The 10,667-nt window shown below is 36.9% G+C and overlaps 1 long non-coding RNA gene across 1 annotated transcript; it reads right to left on the bottom strand.

Annotated features, from left to right (window-relative positions):
• Window positions 1-3,105: 3,105 nt before the first annotated feature.
• On the bottom strand, window positions 3,106-8,098 carry LOC116641660. Its single transcript, XR_004301217.1, has 3 exons — window positions 8,046-8,098; window positions 6,390-6,505; window positions 3,106-3,255 (listed from the first exon to the last, which is right to left on the bottom strand). It is a non-coding gene; the product is annotated as an uncharacterized LOC116641660 (long non-coding RNA).
• Between the last annotated feature and the right edge of the window lie 2,569 nt (window positions 8,099-10,667).

The raw sequence follows: 10,667 nt of genomic DNA, 5'->3' as shown, positions 1-10,667 counted from the left end.
ATCTATCTATCTATCTATCTATCATCTATCATCTATCTATCATCTATCATCTATCTATCTATCATCTATCTATCTATCTATCTATCTATCTATCTATCTATCTATCTATCATACTTGGGTTGCTTCCATAATTTGGCAATGTAAATAATGCTGCTAAAAACATAGAGATGCACATATCTTCTTGAATTAGTATTTTCATATTCTTTGGGTAGATACCCAGTAGTGGAATTACTGGGTCATATGGTAATTCTATTTTTAATTTTGAAGAAACTCCATACCATTTTCCACAGTCCCTACACCAGTTCACATTCCTATCAACATGGCATGAGGGTTCCTTTTTTTCCATATCCTCATCAAACACTTGCTGTTTCTTATGTCTTTTTTTTTTTGTAATTTTTTTTTTTTTTTTTTTTTTAGCCATTCTGACACGTGTGAGATGATATCTCCTTTTGGTTTTGATTGTATTTCCCTGATGATCAGTGATGATGAGCTTCTCTTCATCTGTCTATTTGCCATCTATATGTCTTCTTTGGAGAAATGTCTGCTCATGTTTTCTGCCCAGTTTTTAATTGGATTTTTGTGTGTGTGTGTGCTGAGTTGTATAAGTTCTTTATATATTTGGGATATTAAATCATTGGATATATCATTTGCAAATATCTCCTCCCATTCAGTAGGTTGTCTTTTTTTTATAACCTTTTAATTTGAATGAATACCAACTTAACCTCAATTGAATATGTAAATCTACTCCTATAAAGTTCAATCCTCCCCTTATATTATTGATCTCACAAATTATATATTTATATATTGTGTGCCTAATAACAGATTTAAAATTTTTTTAATATTTTTCTTTTAAGTCCTGTAGATAATGAAAAGTATGAGTTACAAACCAAAGTTATAATAATAGTGACTTTTCTACTTGCTTACATATTTACTTTGCCAGAGATTTTACATCTTGGTATTGCTTCAAATTACTATCTAGTGTCTTTTCACTGCAACCCAAAGGTTGCATTTCTTATAGGACAGGTCTAGTAGTAATAAACTTCCTCAGCTTTTCTTTTCTTTCTTTTTTTTTTTTTTTTTTTAATCTGAGAATGTCATAATTGTTCCCTCATTGGAGAAGGACAATTTTGCCAGATATAGAATTCTCAGTTGGCAGGTTTTTTGTTTGTTGTTTTTGTTTTTGTTTTTTTCCCTTTGGGCACCTTATTCCACTACCTTTTTGCCTCCACGTTTCTGATGAGAAATTGGTGGGTAATCAAATTGAGGATCCTTCATATATCATATCACTTCTCTGCATCTAAAATTTGATATTTTCATTGGCTTTCAACAATTTGATTATAATTTATTTCAGTTAGGATCTTGTTGGGTTTATTGTACTTGGCATTTATTGAGTTTTTTTGATTTGTAGATTAATTTCTTTCTTTCTTTTTGAAAATAATTTGGCCATAATTAAAAAAGAATAATCATTCTTCCCCTTTCTCTCCTCTTTTGCTATTCCCATTTGCATTTGTTAGTTTGCTTGATGGTGCCCCACAATTCCGTTGAGTTCTGTTCACTTTTGTTCATTCTTTTTTTTTTTTTTACTTTCTGCACCTCAGACTGAATAACTCAATTGTTCTATCTTCAAGATAGATTGTTTTGTAAATCTGCTGTTGAACCCCTCTAGTAAAGTTTGAATTTCAGTGATTACATTTTTCAGCTCCAGAATTTCTGTGTGATTCTCTTTTTATCATTTCTATGTGTTTGCAGATATCCTCCTTTTATATGGGATTAAATTATATATTATAATTTATATATTATATATTATGTCCTGGAATTCCTTTAGTTCCTTGTCCATGCTTATCTGTTTGAGCCAATTTAAGACAGTTGTTTCACAGTCTTTGTTTAGTAAGTCCAGTATCTGGGCTACCTCAGGGACTGTTTCTGTCAATTAATTATTTTGTTCCTTTGAATGAACCAAAATCTGTTTTACTGTATGCTTTGTGATTTTTTTGTTGAAAATTGGTATTTGATTTTTATAATGTACTTCAAATATTCTGTATTCCCTAGGGTTTTCTGTTTTTTGTTTGTTTGTTTGTTGTTGTTTTGATAATTGAAGGCTGTTGTAGTCCATTTGTTTTGAGACTTTTACAAACTCTTTTTTTCAAAGATGGTTCTTTGGTGTGTGTACTCACTGTCTCTGTTCCTTTAACTTGTGTTCAGCAAATGTTTTGACAGAGATTTTCTTGAATGCCAGGAGCTGAAAGAGACAAACAAAAATACAGCAAAAAAGAAAAAAAAAAAGGATAACCCTCTCTTTCAGGCTTTACAAACCAGCTCTCTGTGGGTGTATGCTTTTACCAATTAGCTAGGCTTGTTGTGAATGAGGAAAGAGCTGAGGAGAAAGTTTAAGGTCTTCTTAGGACTTTTGAGCATGTGTCTTGCCTGGCATGCACATGACTTTCTAATTTTTCCTGTATATGCAGTTTCCAATGTAGTTTTTGAATGTTCTAATTCCTCAAAGAGTCTCACCCAGTTTTGCCTCTTGGTTTTAGATGATCTATGGTAGATCTCCACTCAGAATTTCTTGCCCTTGATGTCTGTGGATTTGTTGTCTTTCTAGCTTTTATGGGCAGTGCTGGTGGCTTCTCCTACCTATGTTCCTGGTTATGTGAGATGAAGAGGAGCAAGTCAGTTAACTCAAGTACGTCCCAGCCAAGTGAGAATGAATATACACAATAATTTGCAAATCAAGTCTGTTCTGCTTCTTCTGGTTCAGGGAGAATAACAAGTAACCAGGCTTGCATTGCTCAAAATCAAGACTGCTCTGTGCTTAGAGGGGGTGAAGGAATGAAGACTAGAAACATTACAAAACTTCCTTAACATTTTGAAGATAGCTTTTTCTTGACTGAACATTTGCTTGACTGCTGTAAACCTCTGATTATGTGCCACAACTCCTACAAAGTTGGTTCCCACAGTTCCTGGTTGTTTCTTACTGTTGTTGTCCTTCTTGTTTATGTTTGAGGAAGAAGAGAATGAAGCTTCTTGATCCACCATTTTGCTGACACCACTCTTCCAAGAATCCCCATTTTGACACATCTAGAAACCTTTTATTTATTCCCTCGTCATGTTCTGAGACCTCTAGGAGGGGGCCAGCATCTCCATAATCAAGTTCAACATTTTATGGCCACGTCTTTTTTTACTTTCATTGTTGCTGGCTGTTTTCAGTGATTACATAATGTTGTTTATAAGTTGCCACTCTTTAAATTTCAACATCTATGAAAAAAAAACATAAAAGACATAATGAGTTCATTAGTTTGTTTTTCTATGAGCATATATATGTTAGACATATCTTGGAACTGAAGATGTAAGTATACTTTCTTTGTTTATTAATTGAGCTCATATATAACAGTGGGGTTTTATGTGGTTCTTTTAAAATTCTTATTTTCCCCCCAAACCTGCTATTCTTTCACTGTGATTTCCATTCCAACTTTTATTTCTCTACCAAATTTAAACATAATTATTTTAAAGATTTTATTTATTTTTGAGAGAGAGAGTGCACATGCATGAGTGGGGAGGTGGGAGGGGCAAAGGGAGAAGTCGACTTCCCACTGAGCAGGGAGGCTGATGCAGGACTAGAGACTGGATCCACGGACCCTGGGATAGTGACCTGAGCCAAAGGCAGATGCTTAACCAACTGAGCCACCCAGGTGTCCAACATAATTATTTTAAGCTCATTTTTAAAATATTACATTAATTTTTGTATTTGAGGATAGCAATTCTATCTGTTGTATCTGCTGACACTTTCAATGCTGGTAAATTTCTTTATGTGGTTTGTATCTTTAAATCATAAGCTAATCCTCAGGGGCATTATTTTTTCCACAGGTTCCTGGGTGCTCTGTATTGTAGAATTATCTTACAGACAGTTTTGTCTTTGCTTCTACTATACCTGTTGGGATATACACTTTGAGATATTCATATAAAAGCGTCCCAAGTTAAAATGAATTCCAGCCCCAAGAATTGAGTGTGGCATAGATTTAGTGCTTCTACTGCTCATAGAAAAGTTTTCCACACTAGAACTTCAAAAAGTGAAAGCCAATTTTCTTCTATTATGGGATGGTGGAGTAGATATTTTCTTTGCCCTTTTTGCGAAGTGGGCAGAACTTGTAGAATCCTAATTTCATGCACAAGGTCTTATTTGCAACTCCCTACAGTTTTGTTTTGTTTTGTTTTTTTAACCTAAAGAAGGTCCAATATTTTTTTGCTTGTTTTCTCTTCATTTCTCAAGTTTCAATTTCTATTCCAAACAGTTGAAGAGCGTTTCCCATGGGAAGGTCTTTTCATTCCATTGATTAATTACATCTCGCAAAAAAGCACAAAATTTGTATATGCTCCAGACATAGTTGAATGATGTCAAAATAGAACAGTCTGTTAGTATTCACTTTGTGAGATTTCAGAGACTATCCGATGTTGATGGATGAATACAATTCATTTTTTAAATGTATCAGACAGATGCACAGGCATTATGAAATTAATATAGTTCATTATATCTACATATATCTTAGCTAAATACACAAATAATGATGATATTTAATATTGTGACTTTATGATTTACTTTACTGGCCATGCATACCTATACACAGGGATGTTTCATAAGATTAAGAGCAAAAAGCTTCTTCAGTGAGATTCCCAAACTCTTTTATCTTTTATTCTCACTGAAGGTGGTAACATGCCTCCCCAAATTAGGACCTCTTTTGCATTTACTGAAACTACTTGGAGATTTCATTATTATTATTATTTTTACTTAATGTCTGTGGTATCGTGTAACTTCTAACATTTATTTTAACCATATATTTGTATGTATGTAAATTTCTGTTTCTATAGATGGATAGCATTTATGATAAATATTGAACATCAAATTTAAACCTAAATGTCCCATATTGAATATTTCTCCTTATACTAGGAGAATAGGGGGTTACTTTGTGGCCATTACTATTGTCATAAAGTGCAGATTAAAGAATGATGGAGAGATATAGAAGCAAAAAATCCAGGAGATGTTATCCCCACATGTGGGATTTCATTTCCTAAAACTTCCAAGTTCTATCAACCCTCTATTTTTGCTTTTCCACTTGGTGACTATACCTTTGGATAACTTGATGGTAGAAAAGGGTATAATTATATCTGTATGATTCCCCCTTACCAAATTTAACTGAAATCTCTATTTTGTTGGTATTTATGGTTGTTAAGCCTCTAACTGAATGTTGTAGAAAAAAACTACAATTGCTGATTTTATTGTAGGTAAGAAGAACACAATGTCAACTAGCTGCATTAAATAAGTCATAGTAGGTATTCAATAAATGTGTGTGTGTGTTTGTATCAAGATTCATCTTTCTTATTTACATGCCCAGTGTAAATGGGTCTTGGGATAGTACAATTTAGTATAAGTTGATATTGCCAATGTTGAATGGTTTTTAGCTACAATTTGTATAGGACTTTGACTGAGGGAGACATTCTTTCCCTATTCTTTTGGTAGGGAGAGATCAGTCTGGGGGGAAGGAAAGGACATAAATACTTTGGTTTAATTCTGGGGGAATGGGGAGGAGGAACATGGGTTTCACACAAACTTGACCTATTCTAATTGCATTTTTTCTGAGTCTTTGTCACACTTGTCTATTACTTACTCACATTTCACCAGTTTTAATCATAAACACACGCGTGTATGCACACATACACACACGCGTGCACACACACACACACACACACACTTAAAAGCATGGGGGCCTTTTCAGTACAGATGAGGGCTATGATGCTCCACAAGTCACCACTCTTAAAATAGACAATCACTTGGGACTCTAACTTTTAATTCCCTACCTTACTCCCACCCTTTGTCCCCCACGGAATTTGACAGAATTTAACTGTTTCACCTAGAATCCCAGTAATGAATTTGAATTGCCATGATTACAAACATCTTTTTAGATGTGCTAAGGTGGTGAGACTCTTGACCATTCTTTGTGAACATGCTTTGGCGTGACTGATATTCAGTTTTATCTTATAGTTTATGGCATCTCTTACCACATTTCAAGCAGGATTCTGTCATTATGCACCAACGGCCAGGAAAAGTTTTATTCTTTTCTTTGAGACTAAGTGTGATTTCACACTAGGGGGCTTTTTTCATTATGGTCTCTACTTTGGCAGATTGAGGCCAAAGGAGGTGCTGTCCAGTGTGTGGGATCTAGATGTGTGGATAACAAAATAGTTTTCCTTCCAAAGAATTCTTTATATAAACTGTACCTTTGTAGATTTGGTTCTAGCAGGGAACAATAGCCGAGGTAAGATAATTCGGCCTTTCCAGCCAGTGTGGAAAGCTGAATCGGTCTTGTTCTTCACATTAGGCTGCACATGAAACCCACCTGGGATCTTGGGAAAGTCTGCTCAACACTCCCACCAGGCTCCGTTTTGTTTTTCTTCTCCCACTGCCAAACCTCTGTGCACTCCCAAGGACATTCAATCTTTCCAGTTTTCCCACCTGTAATGAAATATACAAGTGTAAGAGTCCCATTAAAAGAACTCCAGTACAATTGCCCCACAACCATTAAGTTAAACCAGTTGAAAATCTGGTTAAACAGTCTCATCAGAGCTGGTCACTGAACCACAAATCTGGAAGCAATTTTTTTTTTTTCCTCATAAATGCCATTCCATAGATATGCTCTTAGATGTTGTCAAATATAAATTATCAAAGGAAAACAAGGCAAATAGCATGAGCTTGACAGGGAATGTCCTGCGGGTTCATTTTATACCCACATATCAATAAGAGAGCCTTTTATAACAACGTTTCCATGACTGGTCTCAGTCCATCCTTTCTCTGGAAGCACAGGACTTGAGCACTCCTCCGCGGGTAATGTCACACAATTACTGGAGTATAATTCCAGTCACATTGCTTTTTATACTTTTTAAGGGAAGTTGGATATCAGAAACACAACCTGTGAGGCCCAGTTCATGCTCATACAGACTTTTAAACGTGTAAGGTTTCAAGAGTGGTTTTATAAGAATCATTAACTTTTTAAAAGGCACCAGTTTCCTTCTGTCATTAATGATATGCGTAACAGTTTAATGTAATGCTACTTTTAATTATCACAGCCCTTTCTTTTAAATATCAAATTTCCCTCTCTAAACTGTCCTGCGTTCTCTTTAGAGTCTCATCTGTCACTGTAAATGCCATCACTTTATTCCTCCTTTAGATGCAGTGACAGGCTCACTCTTATCCCAAGCTTTATCTCTTTTTCCATCCTTTATTGTACTACAAAGATCCCTTTTTCATAGTTTACAGCTGTATCCGCTTTCCACACGTGGCAAATGATTGCCTCGGTAAAGGTATTTTCTGTTTCAATCTTACATTTTCCCAAGGGAGAACAAAAGGGACAAGCTTTCTGGAGTTGGTTTCACTGAGAAAATTGTTTAGAATTGCCTCATTCCTCAGCAGATTAACGAATGCATACAATCCCAGCTTAAGTGCTATTGTACTGCACAATTTGTCCATTATACTTTGTCCTTTCCATTTAGAAAACCCCTCACCAATTAAAGTAATACAGCCTTCCAATACCTGCTCCCAATTAAATCTGAGCTGTATTACCTGCCCCATTGCAGCTGGTCACAGATTCCTACCACTTACCGGCATTCATTAGGCCTGTTCATTATCAAGGGGATGGTGGCAGGAATTCAAGCCCCTGCCTTTCTTTTAGGGCTCACCGAAATTATCAGCTTTCCACCCAAGGCCCCAATAAGGACAGGATTAAGTATAAGGAGGAGGAATTCATACAGTAGCAAACTTACATTGTTTCTCTTTTGCTCATGTCCCCTCTACCTCAACACATCAAAAAGATACAGTACAGGTACAAAAGAACACTCGTCTTAATTAAAGGATCACTTTTCCCTCCTTTTCCAGCCCAAAGTGTACCCCCCAGCTTTGTTCCTCTGTCTTTACTGCCCTCTGCCTTCAAGTCCTTTCTTCAAGACCACAGTGAGAACCGTAAAGAAAGGCTCTGAAAGTGACCAAGGAGCCCACTTACTGCGAGCTTTGTCGTTTAAGAGCAGGCTTTGCTAGCTTCAGGCTGGACTCCATTTTTGAGAAGTGTTATTTTTCTACTCAAGCCTTAAAGCGACCCTGAGAAAGGAGGAGGCTGTGGACAGACGGAAGGGAGGGGGAGTTGGGACTTCATTACTACCCTGGCATTGCGGCGCGGGTGGGGTCCCCCATAGACACTTAATGGACTCAGTACAATAAACAAAAATATACAACCGACGCTCTTTACTTTCATTTTGAAGAAGGAAATACGGCTGTGAATTCCTCGGGAACTCGATTAGTTCTGTCACGATTATTGGTCAGAAAAGGAAGAACAAGTAGGGGGGTTATGCCAGGGATGGAAAAAAAAAATCACACATTAATGAGAAGTCTAGGAAAAAGCACTTGAGAGAAAGCACAAGCTAGCTGCCAGGGGTAGCCGCCAGGGCCGCACGATTCAGGTCCTGAGACTGCTGGCAACGGAAAAAGTCACGGAGGCCCGAGCAAGACAGGTTCCCTCGTCTGGGAAGAGTCCAAGCCTGAGGGTTGACTCAGCTGCTGGTGGCAACTCGGGGGGCAGGAGGGGTTCACGCGAGGCCTTTGGTTCCCTTCATAGGAGGATCCAGAGCAAATTCCATCCATTTTTTCTGGAGACACAAGCCCGTGATCCTGCACCAGAACGTCCCTTTTAAGAGCATTTATTATTATTTTTTTTAAAAAGATTTTATTTATTTATTTATTATTTATTTATTTATATTAGAGAGAGAGCATGTGCTCACACACACACACACACACACACACACACACACCCCAATGTGGGGGAGGGGCAGAGGGAAAGGGAGAAGCAGGCTCCCCGCTGAGCCGGGAGCAGACTCTGGGCTGGATCCCAGGACCCTGAGATCATGACCTGAGCTGAAGGCAGAGCAAATTCCACCCATCTTATGTGGAGAGACAAGCCCATGATCCTGCACCAGAACATCCCTTTTAAAAACATTTAAATAAGAGTTGGGATATATGTCCTCTCCCAAATTCCTAAATAATCCCTCACTCTTCAGTCAGTGACATTTTTAAAGGACTTCAGGCCCCTCGTGCCTCTAATGAGTGGGCACAGTGGGGCAAGCCTGAACCCAGAGAGACTCTAAACATTCACAAAGGAACAGATACATGGTGGGTGGATAATCAGTGAAAATCCATCCTTAGCAATCTTGGGATCGACTTTACTATAAGTCTTCATTGTATACATACAAATCTTGTCAATGAACAGCACCGTATGCATATCCATGGCTTTTTTTTTTTTTTTTTTCGTAAGGGGGGAGGTTGTATATTAGTGTTTTCCTCTCAATTAAATTCTAGGCAATTTTCCCAGCTAAATGCATAACATCTTTGGCAAGATGCCAAACAAAACCTTAAGACCCAACACTAAATTCTGCACTTATACAGGCAGCTTAGATTTTCACGCGGTGAACTGGAAGTGTGCCAGAAACTCCCACTATAAACCCAGCAGTGGGAAAGCTATATATTTTTTTATCAAGAAACTCTACTTTAGATTTCCAAGACCACTTGAAAATTGCACTATTTTAATGTGCCTTTTAGACAAAATAAAAGAAAGATTTAACCTGCTATTAAATTAACCCAATTAGCTATTTATTCCATGTAACCTTACACTTTGGATGATGTTAAATCAAATAAACTGGCAGTGAATGAATTTTTTAGTGAATTATGGAAATTACAAGAGGCATTCTAGACAATAAATTCTTCTTTTTCCTTATCCTTTTCATTCTGACAAGATTATCAGAATACTTGTTTTTTTTTTTTTTAATTTCCTTTTTTTTATATATGAAATGGAATTACCCAGGATACAATGGAGCTGAGGGGTCCAGGAGAAATGGCTGGGAGAATTAACAAGTAAAGGAAAGCTAATCAAATAGAAATTTACACAACAGTCATTCCTTGGAAGGCTTGCCATCAATCCCTCAAACTTTGCCTTTTTGGTGTGCTTTTATTTGTACATTCCATTCAACACATGTGTTCTTCCAATAATGTAGTACTTTTCAAAAGCTAACTGCAGTCAGGCTGCTTTGGATCTCAGTCAAGTTTTGTTGATGTTAAATTTAGAACCAAGCTCTACGAGTTTGAGTTCATGTCCAGTGGGATCTAAAAGTTGAGGTAAAAAACACTTTTGAGAACTTGTGTAGTGTCTGATAAACCTCTTTCAGCACTAAAAAGTTTTTGGAAAACAACATTTTGACGATTTAAGAGGCAGTGAACCAGAAACATATGGATTAAGTTTCCCCTGAAGTACTCAGGGGTTTAAAAATTAAGGGGGAAATGCTTGGCCAAACAAATTTTGCTGAACCAAAAAAATGTGCAAGATGGTCCAAGATAGTGTGCCAAACCCAAAAGTACTGATCAACTCTCTTTCTTCAATATTAACCATTACTATTTTTTTTTTTAATTTTAATGTGACAAATCCAGAGTTTTAAACACATCTGGAATGGTTTCAGAGAATAGCAGGTCACATCCAAGTGATTTTGCAATTTCAAAAACAAATCATAAATCACAAGCAAACAACACTGTGAATTTGTCTACATAAATTTGAGAGCCAGGATAGTTTGACCACTCATAGCAG

This window comes from Phoca vitulina, unplaced genomic scaffold (genome assembly GCF_004348235.1).
Source record: "Phoca vitulina isolate PV1807 unplaced genomic scaffold, GSC_HSeal_1.0 scaffold22, whole genome shotgun sequence".
Classification (NCBI taxonomy): domain Eukaryota; kingdom Metazoa; phylum Chordata; class Mammalia; order Carnivora; family Phocidae; genus Phoca; species Phoca vitulina.
This window is presented reverse-complemented; position numbering and strand designations above follow the sequence as displayed.